The 23,270-nt window shown below is 46.5% G+C and overlaps 1 protein-coding gene across 4 annotated transcripts in view; it reads right to left on the bottom strand.

Annotated features, from left to right (window-relative positions):
- TRAPPC8 (trafficking protein particle complex subunit 8) overlaps nt 1–23,270 on the bottom strand; it is a 2,435,788-nt gene that overhangs the window by 338,838 nt on the left and 2,073,680 nt on the right. The gene's annotated exons all lie outside the window — the stretch shown is intronic.

Raw genomic sequence — 23,270 nt, forward strand, 5'->3', positions numbered from 1 at the left:
CCTGCGTCGATGGCATCGGTTTGATGTCCCTCAAAGGCCTTCATCGAGGGCGACCTCACCGGATGTTATAAATAGGACGCACAGCGCCCGTAGCCTCAGGTTATGTTTTTTCCCCCATAATGTGTGGCACCAATCCAATGCCTGCTTGACTACACATAGCCTTGTGGAAACGTAAGCTGCAATCCCATAGGAAATTCTCCAGAGGGGCAGGCTGGGAGGGCAATGTGGAATATGTTGGAGGAACATCCAATCGAAAGAACGTTACCAGTTGGTAAGTAACTTGTTCTTCGAATGGATTGTGTCCTCCAACTTATTTCACATCTTTGACAGGCTCCGAAAGCAGTACCAGAAAATGAAGGAGGGAAGAGAATTTAGAATAGACAATCAGATAGCGGAATAAAGATCCGCCTTACCAAAGGCCATATCTTGACCTTGGTTCGTATCCAGGGAAAAATGTTTAACAAAGGTGTGGATAGAAGCCCATGAGGCTGCATCACAAATATATATATTTTTTTTGGGTTTATTAATATAAAAACCTTTACAAATCTATTTCATACGAAATACAGGTTTACATTAAAAGTTGCATACATATAAAACAAAACCCAAAAGGGAAACAATCCAACTTTCCAGTCGTATGCGAGCTTTAAACACATTGCAAAGCAAAACTTATTCATTAAGGGTGTCATAAGACATGCAGCAAACTAGACTATAACCTAACAGGTTGGACTCTGGGTTACAATCGCATTTTTGTGAAAATACAACATAGTTCCAATTCATAAAATTTCAAGAGAAAAAAAAAGAACAAAAAGGAAAACATTTACTTTCACACCAATTACACTAATGACTGGTTATTAAGTAACTTCCCTAAACATCAACAAGGAGGGCAACATATAATTTAGTAACCTTCATTTTACCAACAGATTTCATACTAGTAAAAATTGCACCATGTTTTACGGTACTTCCATCAATTTGGTCTCTATAATTTCAAGCAAATTTATTAGTTTGAAATAAGTTTTTGGCTATCCCCTTCCATGCAACGTTTCCATAAGGATTCCCTTGCCGAATTCGAGTTAGAATAGTAACGCTCAAAAATTTGAATACGGAATTCCTCAAACTTTGGACAGACAATCACAAGATGTTTCAACGTTTCAGGGGCTTCAAGGTTCTCACAGAAGCAACACATTACATACTCTATACCATTTCCACAAGCAGCCCATTTTTTTGTACGATTACGCGTTAGGAATTGATTACGTCGAAAACGCATAAAAGTTTTCCTCGGTTTAGCCGAGGGAAACTGAATCAGATATTTTTGTCTGCGATCACATCTTTCCCGAACCCGGTTATATTCCTCATATGAAGGGTAAGTACCCATTAGATCCAGCATATTGCACCAATAGAAACGTTGGTATTTTTTTTTTTGGCTTGGCAGCCACATACACATGAATGCCGGAGTTTCATTAATAAAAGACAGAATTTTGATAATTTTTGAAGTAACAGTGTTTAAGGATCTGATGTTGGACTCACCCAAGATTTTATTCAATTCAGTATAAAGCGTATTTTTTGGCAGGTTATACATTTTGATATAGTTAGTAATAGCTCAGCAGTTATGGTTTCCCAACAGGGGTAGTAAATTTAACTTGTGGCAGATCATTACGTTTGGAATGGAAAGAGCCAAACCCAAGGCAGTTTTCCAGAGTTTTCCCTGCAGAGTTTTTAGAAAGTCATCAAGGTCATAGCAACAGATGTCTAAAAAATAATCGGTTCAACTTTTTGAAGGTAAAATTGAATTAAAGGAAGACGCGAAAACATACAGTATTTATGAAAAATAATTTTCATTTGTGAGGAAAGAATTTTAACTTTTTGATTGAGAAAGTTTTTCCACATTTTTTATGAATATAAATCAGTAAGCAGGTAACCCAAGTAGCGTATCATTGGAGCATAATCGATTTTAATACTGCTTAAAGACCACGAAAAGCGGCGAGGTTTAAGTTTCCCATCAGAGAAAATTAGGATATACGTTTTGGCAGGGTTAGGAGAGAGGTTATGGTTAGAAGCAAAATCCGCGAATAGGTCCAATTTTCTCTGCAGGTCAAAAGGTGTTCTGTCGAAGAAAAGCAGATCATCCGCGAATCCCATCCAATCCAATCTGAGAGAACCAAGCTTGACAGGAAAACACTCCCCAATCATCCAGTTATCATCCAGACCCAAAAGGTATAAGTTAAACAGCACCGCTGCCATGTTACAACCCTGTTTAACTCCCATTTCAGTGGGAAGTGGGTCGGTAAGCGCGCCTTCCTTAGAAAGGCGGATTCGATAAGTAGTGTTTTTGTACAACAGAGCTATTAATGCAACCAATTGTGACGGAATCCCCATAGCAAGCATTTTATTCCATAAGATCTCTAGTATAACCTTATCAAAGGCTGCAGTGAAGTACAAACTAGCCATATAAACCGCCCCATTTTTAGATGAGGACGTGTGGCCCTGTAAGTGACTTAGTATAGTCGCATTTAAAGGACAACCAATATATTTCCTGAAGCCTACTTGATAACGTGACAGCAAGTTGTAGTCATTGATGTACATTTGTAATTGCTGAAGCAGAAGAAGGGAAATAAAATTCGACGAGGCGTCAGTAAGCGCTATTGGACGATAATTGGACGGAGAGTCCGGAGGGCCCTTTTTATAGATGGGTATGACAAGGGCAGATGACCAAGAAAGGGGAATGTTACCAGTAAACAGAATGGAGTCAAATTTGATTTTGAGGATGTGAGCCCAAAATAAAGGATTAGATTTATAAATACATGAAGGTAAACCATCCGGGCCGGGGGCCTTGGAGAGTTTAAGTTTGCCTATTGCTTCCATGATGTCACTGATCGACCACCATACTGGTTTATCTAAAACCAGTCGGGGCTCACCCCCTATCAACACACAGAAGCGATCAGGCATATGATATTTAGCCTTAATATAAGACACCCAACTTTCTGCAGTAATAACTGATTCTATTGTATTGGCAGAATCTGAGGTGATAATGCGCAGTGTTCCAAATTTGCCTAGAATCATGTTTCAGCAAATGGTAGATGACCTTTTGATTATCTTCATAATGCAGTTTACCCTTCAAACATTTTAGCTTATTTCGATAGTATTGCCTCAGATTTTTTATTCGTTCTTTGCGAATATTAAAGGGCAAATTTGCTTTAATGACAGATCTAACTTAAAAAAATGTCTGCGCTTTCAGACATGCCACTTGGAGATTAAATTTATAAGTGTGAGTAGCTAAAACTTGCACCTTCTTGTTACATTCATTTTTTATTTTTTGCAAATGAGACTTTATAATCGAAGAATTTTGATTGTCCATATGAAGTAAAGATGGACCGCCTTGTACGATGTGCAAGATGATATTGGGATCGAATTCGATATGCTGGATAAAAGAGGTGCACACTCTAGGGTTCCATCTCACTGAAAGAGAGTGACGATCAGGTTCTACCAGGGAGAGCAGGAGCTCATAAGCATAACGAGCAATAGGAATGTTCAAAGTAAGTGAAACTATCATATGATCTCCTAAAAGGGGATCAATTATCGTCAAACCAACCACATTCAAGTATAGTCTAGATGAAACAAAGAAGTAGTCGATTAGGGATTTGCACCCACCTCTCGACCAAGTATAATTATAAGGTTCCAATTGGAGAAGAGGCGTCTGCATATCCCAATCGAGAAATGAAGTGCTCCACATTTGCCCACATTTCATCGATGATGTCGAATGAACATTCCATAGGCCACCAGAGCACGCACCCCTTTCGTAACAGTAGCAGTTCAGATCACCTTCAGCTATAATTCTAGCTGAAGCATAGGAGATCAAACCCTTTTCTATCACAGCATTCAATTCTTCTAATATGACTTCCATTGGTGTGTTCAGTTTATTCCAATAAATACAAATCAAGAGGACAATAATGGAGGGATCCTCATCATCTTTTAAAGCAATAGCTAGAATAGATTCGGAACTGCTAATCTTTTCTGTGGAACACTTATATACGGTATTAATTAAGAGTGCAAGGCCACCCGAGGGTCTTCCCCAAGGACCTCGACTGGCGACCTGAATGTATGCAAAGTAACCCTCTACAATAAAGTGTGTTTGTTTCATAGATTCTTGCAAAAATATAATATCAGGTCTTTGGGAATAGTTAGAACTATACAATTTTTTTTAAATTACTTAAGCTGCACTGGTTTCACAAGATGATATGAAGTTTGGCAGAGCCAAGAGTCACTGATTTCATTTGATTGCTGTGGGAATTGATCAGAATTAGGATCTCTCCATGACATCTCCTTTATCACTGACACAAATGACAAACTGTTTCATAGTATTGGCATCAATGTTGGCTCTAATGCCTAGAGTAAAACTCGAAGGCGTACTTTCAGGGGGGGGGGGAGGCATAGTTCCCAAGAAGCTCTTTGCTTCATCAAGCGAAGGAAAGATGCGGGTGGTTAAACCAATAGAATCAAAATCTTCTCTATGCTCCCATAGCAGCTTTAAAATAAAGGGAGACGTAAATTTACATATCATTCTATAATTATTTTCCGCTGCCAATTTCACCCAGTCAATGTCATTTGAACATATAATACCCAGAGCGGGGATATCTTGGATACCAGTCATCATAAAGGTTTGATTCAAGCGCGCCTTTCCATAGCGTACTGGATCACTTTCCCACCCCATTACTGTGGCTGCTTTTACATCAATAGTATTAGCATTTTTCCTACTGCATTGCAGCCCCGATTTAATGTTAGATTTTACATCAGCAAAATTAGCTTTTGCTGATGTACTTTGTGGCATTGAATTTCGAGAATTTAATCTTGGGCTAGACTGCTCCAAATCCTGCGCCTCTACTTGAACAATATCCTCCAGTTCAACATTTATTGCCGATTCCTTGGAGTCGGGCAGAGGTAACCTATTACCATTTGACATGGAAGCTTGTACCTTTCCTAACTTGTGGATACAGTTGGCTTGCTTATGAGCCCTTTGTCCGTTATCTATACCAAGAATCACTTTTTCAGTTTTTTGGTGTTCAAGATGGGATAGAAATTAGAGCGAACAGATAGTTTTTGGTTTAAGGAGTCAGTTTGGGGGTAAAGTTCCAGATTTAAAATTCCCCTTTCTTCATTCCGGCAAACTGCCCCTTTCTTAACTTTCGAAATAGACTACTTTGTGTCCTTATGATTAGGATCTATTTTGCCATCTTCAATCACTTTGGTTTCCAAAGCTATTTTCTTTTCGAAGGCTTTTTTTTTGGTTAGTTTGGCAGTCTGATTGTGTTCCGGAAGATTCAACATTGCTTTAGATTCTTCGTTCAATTGATTTAAATCAATGATGGTATCGCCCCCAGATAAATTGCAGATGTCTCTCATATGTGTGTTTTGCTTATCAATTTTATCGCATGCTTGATTTTTTTTTTTTCTCCATTTTTCCTTTCATGCGTTTATTAAAGATGTTACGCTTTTCAGCACGAGCCAAAGCTCTTCTTTGTTTTTTAGTTTGAGGAATTAAAGGAGGTGCATCATCATATTGATCTACCATAACGTTTCCTCCTGTAACATCCGATTCAAAGATCTCTCCACTTAGATCAATAAGCTCAGTAAGCGCTGATGGGCTGTCCAACCGGGCATCATCTTTATCTTTCAAGGGCGTAATGCCCACAATGACAGCTGGAATAGAGATAGTACCAATAGTAGTTGCCATCTCAGTTACTAGGACAATCAATGCAGCGATATTAGATGCATTTACGCCCTCTAACTTTTCTGGTAATGAGATGATGTTCTTACTTGTGGCAGAATTGGAAGGAAGACCCTCAGTCACTGCCTCAGCGAAGGACTTGGTTTGTGTAGCAGTGTGATATGTATTTGGTGTCTCATCTTTCTTATTGATCAAAGCCGAAAACATATTACAGGAAATCAGCATGCCCTCCATTTTGCTAAGCTTGCTTATAAGATCACACATTTGCATCTGCAGAGTTTTTATTTCCTCGTGCGTTTGCTCATGACCCTTATCTAAAAGATTTGGGATCCTGGTCAAAACAGGGAAAGTTTCAAGGCATTGTTGTTGTTCATCAACGCCTTTATGCTGCTCTGCAGGACACTGGTTCGACCGTGGCACATTTCCATGCTTCGGGGACTCATTGAGATTGAAGTGTGCAACTCCAACACATTCAGGACTGTGTGAAGGTTGGGAACCTTGAGTCAATGATTTTTCAGAAATAGGAGAACTGTTAGACTGAGGATTAGACCCACCCATACTCGACAATCTGTGAGGAAGATTTCCCCCTAAGATTTGTGCCTCTTTTTGAGCACTGAAGTGAGTGGGCACAGAGTATGAATAAGTTGGGGGATTGTTAAATAAAATAACATTTTCAATCCCATATTTGCTTTTATTTACTGGAGTAGAGGGTTCATGCGATAGTCTAATACGCTTCCCCAATTCTAATTCAATAGCTGGTGCTAACATAGAAAAATCAGCAGTGTGGGTGCCAAACTTCTAAATTCCCATTTTTTTCCCCGATTACATCTCTATCTAGACTGCATCCTCTATCTAGGTTTGCATCCTCATTTATCCAACCTCTCGGGGAGATTTTATTGGCTTCTTTGATGGAAAGTGACCCCATTGCTTTTTTAAACTCTGTGGTTTTTTTTGTCCAAATTAGGGGTAGTAGCCTCCCAGGTCGAATTCAAAGTCTCATTCTGTTTTAAAGACTTATCCTTGTGGGACTCTCTTACTCTTTTTGGGTGTGTCTCCAAATTAAGTGCAATGGTGTCACTTTTCTCACTTACAGCAGCCAAGATACGGGGCGTTAATGGAGGAGTTTCTTTGGACAAGTGAGTGAAGGATATTCCCTTTTTATTTATACACTCTGAGAAGGGCGGTGCAATTGTGTGTTTCAATGCTAGAGCTTTTTCTGCTAGCAGGTCTTCTTCTTTACCTGCCATAGGCAAGTCATTTTCATTTTCTAGGGAAACTAAATTTACAAACGGTTGGTCTGAGAAAGCATTTCTTTCATTGTCCTCTTCACAAATAGTCGAGATAGAAGGATTTTCTAAGTGTGAAATCACCACACATTGCTCTTCCTCAGCTTTTTTAAAGTTATACACATTTGATTTTTTACCACTGCGCAACACTTCGGCCATGATTGATGAAAATATCTGTGGACACGAAATAATCACCTTTCAACAGTGGGAGTACATCTAAACAAGGACCAACAATCCCTGTTTACAGAAATAGTGTTAAAAAAAAAATAAAAAAATAAAATAAAAAAAGAACCCAAGTAAAGGCTAGCAGTACCAGATTACCTGCACCTCAGCCGCCTCTCCGACTAACAGCCCAACAGTCCACTTGTGATGCACTTCGGATGCGCGCGCACCGGTACAATTATAGGAAGTGGAAGTGTTGGGAAAGGGGCAGGAGCAGCGGAGGCGGGCTTGCAAGCGGCTCGAAGGCGGGGACTGCAAAGGAAGCAGAGGGAGAGGGAAAGCCGGTAAGACTTCTTAGTAAGGTGCAAAAAGTAAAACACACGCCGCGGCACCAAAATAGAAACAGCCGCCTTCAAAGTCCAAGTTAGTAAGAGTGAATTACTTAGCAGGATGCTGCTCAAACTTCCGTGTTGCGGCGAAATACGGAATGCAGATGCTTCCTCTTGCCGACACAAGCACATACGTAGCAGGATTCCAGGCGAGCGTCTCCAGCCCAAAAGTCCACTTCGGATGCGCGCATCACAAATATTCCTAATAGGAACTCCCCGTTGCAGGGCCGTGGAAGCAGCCACGCCCCTAGTGGAATGAGCTGGCAGCCCTTCAGGAGGGTCCTTACACGCCAATCGGTAACATTCAGTAATGGTGAGGATAATCCACCTGGACAAGGTCTGTTTGGTAACCAATCGGTGTTCAGCATATCCCGCAAAGAGTTGATCATCCACTAAGACCCAGGACATCCTAGAAATATAAAAGCTCAGAGCTCTCCTAGGATGCAACCTAAAAAGGATGCAGAAAAGCCTCCAGTGCTAGCCTGATTGCCCTCAGCTCTAACAGATTGATGTGGAGTTTGGACTCCGACAGAGACCAACGACCGCTGGCGGTCAAATCGTTGGCATGAGTGCCCCATCCTGTGAGGGAAACATCCGTCACTACTGTCACCTCCAGCCATGGTTGCCAAAACGGTTCCCCCTTCATCAGGTTCCCTTCGTTAGCCCACCACAGAAGATCATGGGAGACCGAAAGTGGAATCTGAACGGGATCCGACATCTTGCCCCGAGAACTGCTACCACTACATTCTGAGGACCCATTTGCAGGGATCTCATCCTCAGCCTGGTCTCTGGCACCAAAAAACTGCAGGATGCCATGAGGCCAAGCAACCTTAAGAATTCGAAAGCTGGGAGACTCTGGGCATGTTGAAACTTGTCCACCATCTGCACAATGTGATGAGCCCTCACCTTGGGAGGCAAGCACCTCCCCAAGGACGTGTCCAACACAGCCATGATGTACTGGAGCTGTTGGGTAGGTGTCGGATGCGACTTCTTAAAACTGAGGGAGAAGCCCAGCCTGTGGAAAGAGCGGCAGGTGAGACCGAGGTGAGCCAATGCTTGCTCGGGAGAACGTGCACGGATCAGGTAGGGGTAGACGTGAATCCCCCCTCTCCTGAGATAAGCTGCCACCACCACCATTAGCTTGGTGAAGACCCTCAGGCAGAGGTCAATCCGAATGTCAGGACCCAAAACCGAAAGTGCGAGTCACCAGCCGCAAACCTCAGATAATTTCTGTGCTTGGGATGAATCGAAACATGAAAGTAAGCATTGTGTAGGCCCAGAGACACCAACCAATCCTGAAGTTGAAGGGCCTGGAGGACTTGAGAAAGAGTGACCATCTTGAACTTGACCTTCCTGAGGAGTTTGTTCAACCAACACAAGTCCAGGATGGGTCTCACTAAATGCCGACTTCGAGCCCTTAGCCGGGGACGGGTACCAAGACCTGGAAGTGCATCTCTTACGCCATCCTGAGCCGTGTCTGAACGGGAACTCAAAAGTTCCCTATGAGGACCCGAGCCCGAAGGCGTACAAGCCACGGTTCGAGACCGTTCCTTGCTGGCTTCGTGAGAAGGCGCGGACAGACCTGTGCCCTGCGATTGAAATATCGCCAACATCTGCTCCCTAACGGCAGCCCATTCCTCCGGAGTCGAGGACTTCGTTGGACAAGCCACTTTCCTCAAGGCACCATCCTCCGAGGAGGACGGGAAGACGACCAGTGACGGCGCTTCCTTGAATGCCGAGATAAGGACGAATGGCAGGAACCACTCCGGGACAGAAACCCCCGAGAATGCTGACACAGAGAGTATCCCCTCGAATCGTCGGTGGACAAATCCTTGGACTTGGATGTACGTTTGGACTTACTGGGTTTAGCACCCCTACCTACCTGAAGCTTTCCCTTATGCTCCTGCAAGGCCTTAGTAGTCAGCGACTGGCATTTCAAACAGTCATCAGTGTTGTGATTCTTGCCCAAGCACCACAAACAAATGCGATGTGGGTCGGTGATCGGCATTTTAGACTTGCAGTCGCGGCAAGTCTTGAAGCCAGACCGTGGAGTCGGAGGGGTCGAAGAAGACATCTTCACAAGGTAAAACACGAGGCGGGCTGAGTCTTCGAAGCAAACAAGTTTGTGGAAAAAAAGGAACTGAGGCTACGAGCACCGTGCGTTCTATTTATAACATCCAGTGACGTTGCCCTCAACTGAGGCCTTCAAGGGACATCAAATTGACGCAGGACACCCTCTGCCGAAAAAGTTTCCGAACTACACAGCTGTGGACATTACATGTCAAAGATGGGGAATACGTTGGAGGACACCATCCATTCGAAAGTAAATTGCACTCTGTAGTGGATACAAATAAACTGGTATCTGAGAATTAACAGCAGGCCAGTTCATCTGCAGGTCTGGTGCAGAGTTGGCCACATGTCAAGCCTGCGTGGATCTACCTTTCAGGTTTCAGAAGTTGGCAAAATGCATACCATTGAGAGGGTTCATAACTATGCATTAAAGAATTTAGAGTAGAGCAGGAAAAGCAGCACACTCACACAGCATTCCGTACTCTAGGCACTCGTTACCCCATACAAGCAAACAAACATCCTGAACAGCATGCCAGGGAGATGAGCAAGAAGAACAAGTTACTCTCTTACCTGGTAACGTTCTTTCGATGGGAGGGTCCGACAACGTATTCCATATCTATGACAGTAATCACCACAGCTGTGCTGCTTCGGAAAATCTTCGGCGTCTGCGTCCTGCATTGATGTCGATACGCCGCCCTCGAGGACCTCCTCCGACGGCCGACGTCACTGGATGTTATAAGTAGGACGCACGACGCCCGTAGACCCAGTTGTAGTTTTTTCCCCAGAACGTGTGCCACCAGTCTTCTACCAGTCTGACACACAAAGCCTTGCGGAAACGTAAGCTGCAATCGCATAAGAAATTCTGTAGCGGGGAAGGTAGGGAGGGAGCGATATGGAATACGTCGTCGGACCATCCCATTGAAAGAACGTTACCAGGTAAGAGAGTAACTTGTTCTTCGAGGGTATTGGGTCCTCCGACGTATTCTATGACAGACTCCCAAAGCAGTACCAATGCAAGGAGGTGGGAAAAGAATTTAGAAAACAGAAATTTAGCATGCCCAATCAAATTGCGTAGTAAAGGATCACCTTGCCAAAGGCCAGATCCTGTCCCCGGATGGAATCAAGGGAATAGTGACGTACAAAAGTAAGTACCGAAGCCCAGGTGGCTGCATCACAGATGTTTCGAATAGGAACACCCCTCTGCAGGGCAGTAGAGGCAGCCATACCCCTGGTAGAATGGGCCCATTAGCCGACCGGTGGGTCCTTACCCGCCAAGCAGTAACACTCAGAGAAAGCCAAAATAATCTAGCGAGACAAAGTCTGTTTCGTCACAGCCTGTCCCAAACGCTTTCCAGCGTAACCAATGAAGAGCTGATCGTCCACTCTGACCCGGGACATGCGTGAAATATAAAATCTTAACGCTCTCCTAGGATCAAGCCAATGGAGACTCTCCTCTTCCTTACCAGGATGTGGGGGGAGGATAAAATGCTGGAACAACCACCTTCTGGCCTAAATGAAATTCCGACACCACCTTCGGAAGAAAAGGATGAACTCTAAGGACAACCCTGTCCTTATGAAACACAGTGAAGGGTGTCTTAACTGAAAGTGCCTGTAACTCACTCACTCTGCGAGCGGAAGTGACCGCAACCAAAAATACAGTTTTAAGAGTTAACCGTCTCAAAGGGCATGAATGCAAAGGCTCAAACGGAGCACCCATCAGAAACTTGAGAACAAGGTCCAAATCCCAACCGGGCACCTGGAAAGGTGACGGAGGCAACACATTAGGGAGCCCTTTCAGAAACTGAGAAATTAAAGGAATTTGACAATAGGAACATTCTTCAGACGAGCACTTAAATATGGACAGCGCCGCCACGTAACATTTAATGGTACCCACTTGAAGGCCCCTGTGGGCCAAAGAAAGCAAAAAAGACAGAACCATGGGAATTTCACATGCAAAAGGATCCACATTCTTAACCCTGCACCAGTCGCAGAACTTTCTCCAACGGCAACGGTACAGGGACTTTGTTGCGGGCCTTCTGGCCGAAATCAACACCTCCATCACGTCTTCAGGGAGGTCCCAATCCTTATACATCAACCTTTCAGAAACCAAGCATGAAGGTTGAGGGACCTGACCTCTGGATGGAGAACCTGACACCCCCCCCCTCCCGTGACAGCAGATCGTCTCAGTAGGAAAGTCGACGTGGAGGGCAGATGGACAAGTCGAGAAGGTCCGGGTACCACGTCCTCCGGGCCCACGCCGGAGCAATGAGGATCATCCGGGAACCGAACCTCCGTAACCTCCGCTGTACTTGCGGGATGACGGGGACTGGAGGAAACGCGTACAGCAGTGGGAATGACCACTCCACCACGAACGCGTCTCGTAAGGCTCCGTTTGGAGGAAATTCCCACGAGCAGAACCTCTCGCACTTCCGGTTAACACTGGAGGCGAAGAGATCCACTTGAGGGGTCCCCCAAAGGCCGAAGATCTCCAGGAGAATCTCCTGAGCCAACTCACACTTGTGAGAGATTGCGCTCTGCCTGCTCAGAGCGTCCGCCGTCTCGTTTTCGTCTCCTGCCAGATGAACTGCCGAGATCGAAACTTCCTGCTGGATTGCCCAGAACCAGAGCTGCATCGCCTCCCTGCACAGAGGAAGTGACCCTGCCCCCCCCTTTTTGTTGAGGTAGTGCATGGCCACCGTGTTGTCCGTCAGGATCAGGACATTCTTTCCTCGCACAGTCGGCAGAAAAGCCTTCAGGGCTAGCCTGACGGTCCTCCGCTCCAACAGATTGATATGGAGTCTGGACTCCGACAGGGACCAACGACCGCTGACTGTCAACTCGTTGGCATGAGCTCCCCATCCCGTGAGGGATGCGTCCGTCACGATCGTCACCTCCGGCCAGGGCAACCAAAACGGAGCCCCCCTCATCAGATTGCCTTCATCGGCCCACCACAGAAGGTCCTGGGCGACCGAAGACGGCACCTGAACAGGGTCTGACATCCTGCCGGAGGACTGAGACCACTGGAGCTTGAGTGCCCATTGCAAAGATCTCATCCGCAACCTGGCCTCTGGCACCAGAAGAATGCAGGATGCCATGAGGCCGAGCAGTCTCAAGAACTCGAATGCTGGGAGAGTCTGGGCAAGTTGAAACTTGTGCACCATCTGCTGAATGTGATGAGCCCTCACCTGGGGAGGAAAACACTGCCCCAGGGACGTGTCGAGGACTGCTCCGATGTACTAGAGCCTCTGAGTTGGCGTCAAATGGGACTTCTTTAAGTTGAGGGAGAAGCCCACCTTGTGGAGGGAGTGGCAGGTGACTGACAGATGATCCAGGACTTGCTCAGGAGAGCGCGCCCTGATCAACCAATCGTCCAGGTAGGGGTAGACGTGAATCCCCCCTTTCCTGAGGTGCATTGCCACCACTACCATGAGCTTGGTGAAGACCCTCAGGGCGGAGGTCAATCCGAACGGCAGGACCCGAAACTGAAAGTGCGAGTCGCCAAACGCGAACCTCAGGTACTTCTTGTGCTTTGGATGGATCGGCACATGAAAATAAGCGTCCTTGAGGTCGAGGGACACCAACCAGTCCTGAAGTTGAAGGGCCTGGAGGACTTGAGAGAGAGTAACCATCTTGAACTTGTCCTTCCTGAAGAGTTTGTTCAAACCGCGCAAGTCCATGATGGGTCTCAATCCCCCGTCTTTCTTGGAAACCAAAAAATAAGGGGAATACCATCCCTTGTTCCTCTCCGCTACAGGCACCAGTTCTATGGTGCCTTTCTCCAGCAGGGATTGAATTTCCAGTGCAAGCAGCGGATCCGGACTCTTCAAAGAGAGATTCCTTGGTGGATTGTCTTGAGGCCTCTGCCGGAAAGGAAGACAGTAGCCGTGAGTTATGATCTCCAGAACCCACACATCTTAAGTAATGGCGCGCCACTCTGCAAGATGCTGCGCCAGCCTTCCCCCAACCGGCGAACCATGAGACATGGCCTCATGACTGAGCTGAAGCGGCGTTGACTGAGGGTAAAGAGGCAACAGCCCAAGCGGCCTTGGCACCTCGAGTACCTTGTTTTCCACCTCTGGCACTCCTACGGTGGCCCCTTTGACTGGCAGTTCCTCTTGCTTTGCCAAAAGATGAGTAATAACGAAAGGAACCTCCCCTACATTGCTGTCCCTTAGGACGAAAAGGCAGAGGTTGTCGAACTGCAGCGCCCAACGACTTCGCTGCAGATTTTAAGGTCTGCAACCTCTCAAGACTCTCGTCAGCCTTGCTGCCAAAAAGATGTTCCCCGTCAAAAGGCATGTTGAGGAGCCGGACCTGCACATCAGGAGCAAACCCCGACTTCCGCAACCACGCAAACCTGCGTATCACAGTGCTCGCCGCCATGGACCGGCTGACGCAATCTGCAATGTATAAACTCGACTGAACAGCCTCACACATGGCATCCTTGCCATCCTGAACCATGGCAAGGAAACCATCCCGTTCGTATCCTTTGGGAATATGTTCAGCCACCAAGGAAACAGTTCCACAGAGTGTGCGTGAAAAGTGACAAGGCACATATGGAGTTGGCCGCCTGAAGCACCATACCCCCTGCATAAAACACTTTCTTCGCCTAGCCGTCAAAACACTTGTCGTCCCTATCAGGAGGTATGGTAGGGTACGACGCCTGCTTTGCCGGAGCTGTAGCCGCCTGCACCACCAAACTCTCCGGAGTAGGGTGCTTGGACAAGTAGCAGGGGTCACTACTGGCTGGGCGGTATTTTCGCGGCAAAGACTTGCCCACTGCCGGGAGACTCTCCGGAGCAGTCCAAGCCGCCGCCACCCTCCTCTGTAGAGCCATATGAAACGGCAGTACCGGGTCAGTTGGTGGACCAATGTCGAGGATATCCGTAAGGTCATCCTGAACAAACTCCCTCGGGGGAGCAGACCATCCTAAGTACTCGGTGACCCTAGACATAAGGCGCTGGTACGAAGAATCGGCATGAGTGCCAGGCTCTGCCTACAAAACTCCACCGCCGGAGAGGTGTCCAGCCCACTAGCATCATGCAGGGACTGCCTCAAGTCCTCAAACTGGCTATGGCCCGAGAGAATCTCGTCTGGCACCGTGTCCGGCACCAAGCCATCATCACAGCCCTCATCCACCTCTGAAATGAACTCCAGATGGCGGTAAGAAGGCACAGAACTTGAACCAAAGCCATGCTTGACCTTGGCTAGAGCCTTTCTAGGTGGTTCCCCAGAGACACGGGGTACCCCCGTCGACACAGCCCCAAAAGGTGTCGAGGGCGTTGAGTGAATCGGCGTCGATGCCGAGCGCGGTGTCGACAGCATCGATGGCGCCAACACAGTCCTCAAGGCCGGGACCCCGAGTGTGTCCCTCGACGGCCGGAACGCCGATGGCGTCGAGGACTTCTTCGAAGGCAAGAAAGAGTCTGTCGACGACCTCTGCATCGACGTCTTCCGTGAAGACACCACAGGTTCACACGGTCCCGAGCCCCTCGAGGACTGGGACCTGGCATGACGAGAACGATTCCCCTTGTCCGAGCGGGACCTTTCCCACGAATCGTGACGACCACCCGAGCCCGAAGGCGTGCGAACGGTGTGTCTCGGCTGATCACGACCAACCCCACTCGGGAGGCACGGACAGACCAGTGCCCTGCGATTCAAGAATCGCCAACATTTTCTTCCCGAAGGAAGCCCATTCCTCTGGTGTCGCATGCTTGGTGTGGTAAGCGACCCGCCGACGGGCGGAGTCCTCGGATGAGGACGGGGAAGGCGACCGATAACGGCGCTTCCAGGAGTGCCTCAAAGAGGCAGAGGAGTGGCGAGACAGACTCCGGGACTGAGACCCACTGGACTTCCGATGACGATGCGGAGAGTCGCCCATCGAGTCGTCCGTCGAAAGCCCCGCAGACCTCGACTTCCGGGGCTTGGACACCTTACCTACCGATAACTTCTTCTTGCGCTCCCGCAAGGCTTTCGATGTGAGCGACTGGCAGTCGACACAGTCATCCGTGTCATGGGCCTCCCCGAGGCACCAGAGGCAGGCGCTGTGCGAGTCCGTGACGGACATCTTGGACCCACAGTCCCCGCACTTCTTAAAGCCCAGACGCGTTGTGGAAGACGAGGTAGACATCTTCACGAAGAAATACTTCACAAACACCAAACAGGTTCAAAGAACCGAGAAACAACAGAAACTCCAAAGAGTCGAGGTGCGCCGAGATTCCCGAAGCGAACACGTTCGCGGAAAAAAAGGAAATGAGGCTACGGGCGTCGTGCGTCCTACTTATAACATCCAGTGACGTCGGAGGAGGTCCTCGAGGGCGGCATATCGACATCATCGACGCAGGACGCAGACGCCGAAGATTTTCCGAAGCAGCACAGCTGTGGTGATTACTGTCATAGATATGGAATACGTCAGAGGACCCAATCCCCACGAAAGACACTTTACAACAAAGCATTAATTGTGGCCCAATGAAATCAAGGGCCACTTGATGTGCTATGGTCAAACATGTCTACACTGTACACAAGCTTTTAGGCACAAGAATTTTGTCAAGTCACTGGCGACACTAAGATGGAATGTCTTGTGATGATCATAACAGAGACAACTTTTTTGTGATCAAAAAACCAGCCACTCCATAAACAAAGAGCCAAATGGCACTGGCCACAACCCAGGAGCTTCCATTAAAAATGAAAATAACATTTTTTTAAAGTTCTTTTCTTTTTCTTTTGACCTTACGTGTTGAGACTCCTGGCGACCCACAAATGACATCTCTGCCCATGACCCAGTCAATGAAAAATCGGTGGTATTCAATTCTGAGAAGGGGACTACTTAAAAAGCAGAGCTCCACTGTATAATCTCTTGAGAGGTTCACCACAGAAGAACCCCTGCAAAGGAAATATTTGGGGGGAATAGACAAATGGTCTGACTGTCTCCCTTTGCTCGGATTATAAAAAGCCTGCAAAGTACTGTTGGAGCGTCATCACCTTCAACTGGACTGATGACACAAGGGCAAGAGTATCTGGAACCACCATGCCAATGTTTCCGGATTGTTATGTTATTTGGCATTTATATAGCGCTATATATCATTGGTATGACCTCAAAGCGCTGGTGGGTTGAACGCCCTTCAGGACCGTAGTCCCGGTCAGTCGAGAGAGTAAGGTGTCAGAGTGCACTGATTATGTGCGCAGCTGGTGCTGATAATGCACCACAGCTGGATTAATATCCAATATGCGCTCATTTGTGGCAAAGACACAGCCCTGTTGCACTAGAACAGGAACCTGAAAGCAAAATCTCAGAGTTGGCATTGGGTTTTACTTTTTTTGAAGTTGACCAAAAAAAAAAAAACTATGGCTGAATAGAATGTCCACAACAATCTTCAGAGATGCAGAGGCAAAGCCACACATCCAAGTCTCCTGTCACGCACAAATGTGCTGACAATGCGTTTGTGCATTGCACAGAGACCAAATGGTAAGCCACAATATTGGAAATGCCTGTTGGACATGGAGAACCTCATGACTTTTCTGCGAGGATACTAAATGAGGTCATACAAGTCCAATAAATAAAACCAGTCATCCTGGCAGAGGGACCCAAAGATCTGTGCTGGTGTGCTCATCACAAATGTCTCAATGGGAAGATAGAGGTTCCAGGATAGCCCTCAAGCCAGCCCAGTTCTTTTCCGACACTAAGAACATTCCCAAATAAAATCCTGCCATTTCTGGCTGTGAGATACAGAATCAATGGGCCCCATAAAAAGATTGATGATGTCTTCCAGGAAGGAAGTTTTCACACATGTCAAATCTCAGGAAATGCAATCAAACAACAAGTAATATAAAAAAAAGTTGTTTTAATTATTTTGCCCTTAGTTGGGTTCTTCTGGGTCCTCGTGGCTACCTGTACCCAATGGTGTGTTGATGTATCATTCACAGAGGGATGGTATGCTGTAGAGAGGAGGTTGCCCTCGCACTAGGTTTTTTTTTAAATTGGTGCAGGAAAAATAGATTTAAAAGCACATGTTGTGATTATTGCAGCATGTGTATACTGTTATGACGAGTGGAAAAGGGTCACATTTATTATATCCTATGTCATACAGTATAAATGGTAAAAAGGTGCTGGCGGTGCTTCCTGTACCTAGTCAGGGGCGCCACTGGCAAATGACCGAGCTGTCTCGGTTTTTTAGAAACCCCTTTTGTACTAACACAGAGTCCAGAGCTCTATTTGTTCTCTGCGTGTAGTAACGTATGGAGTATCACAGAAGATTACAAAGATCCCTTTTGGAGTTTATCAAAAGATAACTCCTCTGCCACTTTTCCAGTGTTCTTGTCAATTCCTTGGTCTTTGGCCGAGGGAGGGCCTACCGGTTTCAGTGGTGAATAACAACGTAAACCACTTTCTTCAGGGCCAGAAAGGTGAGAAGCAGATAAATCTTTAGAGGCTGCTCCAATGTGGATTGAGAGTTGGCTGCTTTTGATAGTTGAAGTGCCCCACCATCGCTGTGGTCCTTCCCGCTTCTAGACAATCTTGTAAAGAGGGGCAACTTCGCCTGAAATTTGTATTTTAAGGTTGGGCGCTGTTAGTTGGGCGTTCCAACAGAAAGGAAGTCAATGTAATCTGGATGAGATTAGGTGGGCGAGGGAAGAAGGGAGAGGCAGTAGCCCTTGGATGCTACCATCTGGATCCAAGAATGCAATTTTTTTTTGCCAGCTAGGAAAATGTGGCACAAGTCAACCTTTTGCTACAGTGTTGTGTCACTGCTCCTTTAGGTCAGAGGAGGAAGTAGGGGCAGTGAAGACGTTTGCAGCTGTTCTAGGATGCTTCTTCTTGTGGCTGCTGAAGGAGCACTCTGAGTGGAATTCTGTTCCTGATAGCCAAAGAACCATCCAAATAACCTCTGCCTCTAAGCCAGTTTGGCAAATGAGGATTTGGAAAAGCTTTGGGAGCTGGACCTGGAGAGGACAGCCAATGATTTAACAGTCTTTGTGGAAGTTTTCTTCTCATTTAGCTCTTAATCGGTAGAAGGACAAAAGGTAAATCCACAAAATTGTCTTCTACATCCTGCGTGAAGTACAGCAAATCCATGCTACTCGTCCCATGTCAGTGCCAAGAGACATGCCTATACTAGCAGTTTTTATATAGTTAACTGTGTTCATATTCTGTGCTATTTGTTTCACCTCTTGAAGACTGTCTTGAAGGATGTGTGACGAATCTAGCGATATTGTCACTAATCCTCTGGAGGGAAGCTTCTCTTACGTGGCTAGGGAAAGGCAGAAGCTACCCGACTCTGACCCTGGGGGTGGCTGGCTATCTGTGTAGTACCACGTAGGGGAGAACAAACTCTGGAGAGGCAGGAAAATACAGAATCAATATAAACCTTCAGATGGTATTCTTAATGACACTGATGTGCCTCTGCAACATGCCTGTATGGCTTAATGTGACACAGATAAAGCATTCCCAAGTTTACTTGACCAACAACCTTATTTACATTCCCCTTTTTTAGTACTTGGATGAGGAAGAGGCATGAACAATGAGAATGACCGGAAGTCGTAAGCAAACACTGCATTCTAGTCTTTGGAAAGTGTTAACTAATAGTGCAGAGTTTAAAACATGCATAGCTGAATACGAGTGAGGCAGAAACTGCAGCATTAACGCAGCTAGTGTTGCCTCGTGTTGGAACCCCGTAGGCGAGCACACTGTGGAAGACAGCACAGAGGCTGATGAGAACGGCGCGCAGGAGAAACTAAGCACTTTATTGCCATAGGCAGCTGGAGCCGCCACAAGCAAAGGAAGATAAAGCGGCAGCCAAACGGCTAACGGGATGCACCTCCAGTCAGCGAACGGAAGGAGAAGACGACGAAAGGACACGAGGAATGCCATAGCTGCCCGGTAAGCCCTGAGAGCGCGAGTGAGTTACCGGAGCGCTTGAGAGCTAGAGTTGCGCATCATTAACAAGACAAGAAAGCCCAATTAAAGTAATTGGAGGAACTGATACAAATACGAACCGTTTTAAGAAAGGGTCGGAGACCCAAATCCTTTAAAGAAAGATAGATCCAAATACGAACAGCATTAAGAAACGGTTGGTGACCCAATACTTTGAGAGTAAGGTTGATACGAATACGAACGCTGTGAGGAAAGGGTTGGTGACCCAATGCTTGGAAAAGAGGAGTTGATACCAATAAGAACTTTGCTGAGAAAGGGTCAGTGACCCAAGACTGGGAAAGCATTGTTTCTTGGATGAAAGGAAGAGAGAGCAGAGAACAGGAAAGCCCTGGTAGGATAGTGAACAAGGCATTGTACGAGTCTGGAACACGCACCCACGAGAAAGAACTGTGATAGCTTGGCAGGAGAGTAAACCAGGAATGAGAAGAGAAGTAAACCAGAAACTGCAGAACAGCAAGAACGAATACAAAATGGAAGACCCATACCCCTTTTAAGGATCAGTAGTAAAGTCACAGTACTGTGGCAGGAGAATACACCAGGGGTTAAAAATACTCACTGTAGTGACTAACATAATCCTAGTTCATAGTCCCCTTTCCCCCATACTGCATAGGGGCATGCCTCTCTAGGGAGGGAGACAGAACCTTTTTCACCAGAAAAAATCTTCTTCCCCTTTAAATTTAGAGGCGTGCAGGGATGCGGCCCTGAGAGCATGTGCTCTCCTGACTCCGCCCACCGGCGCCACTCCTCAGTCCCCATTGATGCATCGACAAAATTTAACATTGCCTAATGACACGACACCAGTATTATTAGGGGGGAGGCTGGTGGGACGTATGGAGGAAAGGGGATTATGGACTAAGAGTATGTTTGTCACTACAGTGAGTGACTATTAATTATGTCCTGTCCCCTTTCCTCCATACTGTATGGGCGATTACAACTGAATGTAGCCCCAGGGTGTAGAGGAGACCCTCCTTAAGCGAACAAGTTCCTTAGAACTGCCTGTCCGAAAGCCGTGTCGGACTTCGAGCAGGCGTCCAAACTGTAGTGCTTACAGTAAGCCAAAGGGGTGGCCCAGGTGGTCGCCCTACTGATGACCTGCCATGGGTGGCACCTGCCGCTGGAATGCAACAGCCGTGGCCTTGGCTCTGACAGCGTGGGCATGCATGTTAGCTGAAAGCGGTTTGTGCTGGCCCTCGTAGGCCTCCTTGATGGCCGAAACCATCCACCTTGCTATAGATTCCTTGGATGCTTGATAACCTGGCCTTGACCCCCCGAAGATGACAGAGCGTCCGACTTGCAGACGCCCTTAGTCCTGTCCAGATAGAATTTCAGAGCACGTTGTAGAACCTGATTATAGAGAGGCCTGGTTTGTTATCAGTACAGAATCATTACTCTTGGTTATAGAACCATTATTTAGTATTACCCCTTTAGGAATTATTGCATCATGCTTAGTTATCCATCATATATTCTGTTTAGTTCTGATTAGAACTGACTAGTAACATTACTCTATCCATATATTAGACTGCCACTTTGTATGCATTTGCAATTTGCATTTAGAATGACACTGTCATATTTGAGATACAATGTAGAGCCATTTAGAATGACACATTGTTATTCTTGTAGAGCCACATGTAGAGACTGTCATGTACACATGTATGCATGTAGAATGTGCACTTAGAATATGTTTGTATTATGTAGCTAGTGCTTGGGTTTGCGAGAATGAAAAGCGTAAGCGCTAGAAAGCATTTAGCTGGCATTATAAAGCCATTCCACTGAATGAGACAGAGAAGCGCCACTGGGCTCTGTGCGAAGTTGTTATGAATTAGTGTGAAAGATTGGAATGCAAACGGAGATAACACGACCCTTGTCCGAGTGGAGAGCGAAGAGAGCCTAATCAGCATGGCATGGCTTGTGTGCCGCGGAGACAGCAAAGGTGGGAGGCAGCGCCATGGAGCAGGGAGATGGTTTTGCTCTCTGAGAGAGAGAGGGAGAGTGAATGGGTATGAATGGATATATAGAGGAATATGGTGTTTTACAGGCACGCATTAGAAGGCCATGACAGAGATATGATGTCCAATGTCACATTGACACAGAACACGCAGTGACCAGAACATGAAAGAACATGCTACGCAGACATTCAGGCACTGCCTGAATATAGAATGATGACACACAGAGAAACGAAGGAATGCTTAAAGTAACCAAAGGGATTTGAGTATGTCATGGGACAGTATAACCAGAGGTGAAGAGAAGTGAGTAGTTAGTTGCTGTTGGAGATGGTGCTAGATGTTGATGGAGTTCAATGAGAGAGAGGCGTTTTGGTGTGACAGCGATGCAGCCTTGGCAGACCAGTTTGGGAGATCGAGAGCTTGGGAAGGCATTCTGATAAGGCCTTGATGAGATCGATCTGGCAGAGAGAGACCGAGGCAGACACTGACTGGCTGGTTGCAGAGTTGTGCATAGAGGAGAGACTGGACAAAGGCAGCTGGAGAGGGGAGAGAGGCACATGCAAATGGGAAGTATGGTTTATGACCTAAACTGATTGATTAGAATAGACACTCACACAAAGTGCTTTGGGTTTGGGAAAGGGGAAATCAGACAGGGATTATCTAAGATAGAGAGTGTGAAGCATGGTGTGAATTGGAGAGGAATGCTGACGCTTGCATTAGACTGCATTAGCATCACAGGCTTGCATTAGAAACCCGTAAGGCTTATAGTTATTGCATGGTAGATTTGCACCAAAAGTATAAAGGTGCAAATTCGAGATTTGCATAGTTTAATGGAATGCTTGCATCATCATCATGCATTGTTATGTATGAATAAATGTATTCTATTGTTATAATTGAATCGATTCTTGTGTTTTCTTTGTGTCTTGCGTTTTGTGTCCATAGGAGTAAGATAGGTGTATGTTGTTAGGTGTAAGATAGGAGTAACAGTGCACATAGGCCCTGAGATACGAAAGCAGGGGGGTTATAGTGATCCACACCCCCCTAGGAGATTGACTAGGGTTGTCTAGAGTTGTCCAAGACCGGTGCAAGGTTGCCCGAGCGGGGGCAAGACCGTGTTAGGATTTGTTTTACGATCTCACAACGACTGACATCCAGACAGTGCAGGACCCTCTGAGCATCGTCCTTAGGGTCACCAAAAAACGTAGCTAAAACTATCTCCTCGTTTAGATGGAACGCAGAGGGTACCTTAGGTAGGAACGCGGGGTGTGTTCTCAGGACCACCTTATCCTTGTGAAAAGTAGTATAAGGTTCTGAAGCCACCAGCGCCTGGATCTTGCTGACTTTGCGAGCAGAGGTGAGACCCTTCAACTGAGCTATTTTAATGGTGACCAGACTGATGGCCGCGGATGGCACTGGCTCGAATGTTTTGTGCGCCAGGAGCCCAATACAACATTGCGGTCCCACACAGGGTGTGGTTTCTTGATCAGAGGGAAGAGTCTGGCGAGGCCTGCCAAATGTCGCTTGACCACCAGGTTGGAAGAGGAGAAAACTCCCTCCTCCGAATTTCTGTAGGCCTCTATGGCTGCCAGATAGGTGCGGCATGTATCCACCTGCATGCCTGAGTGGGCAAGGTGTGCAGAGAATGAGAGTACATCCTCCAACGTGCACGTAAGGGGGTTTCATTTTCCTTAGAGTCGGCCCAGTGACAGAACCTAGACCATTTACTCTTGTACTGGCTGCTAGTAGCCTTGTTCCTAGCATCCTGAATTA

This window comes from Ambystoma mexicanum, chromosome 5q (assembly GCF_040938575.1).
Source record: "Ambystoma mexicanum isolate Mex_15411 chromosome 5q, UKY_AmexF1_1, whole genome shotgun sequence".
Classification (NCBI taxonomy): Eukaryota; Metazoa; Chordata; class Amphibia; order Caudata; family Ambystomatidae; genus Ambystoma; species Ambystoma mexicanum.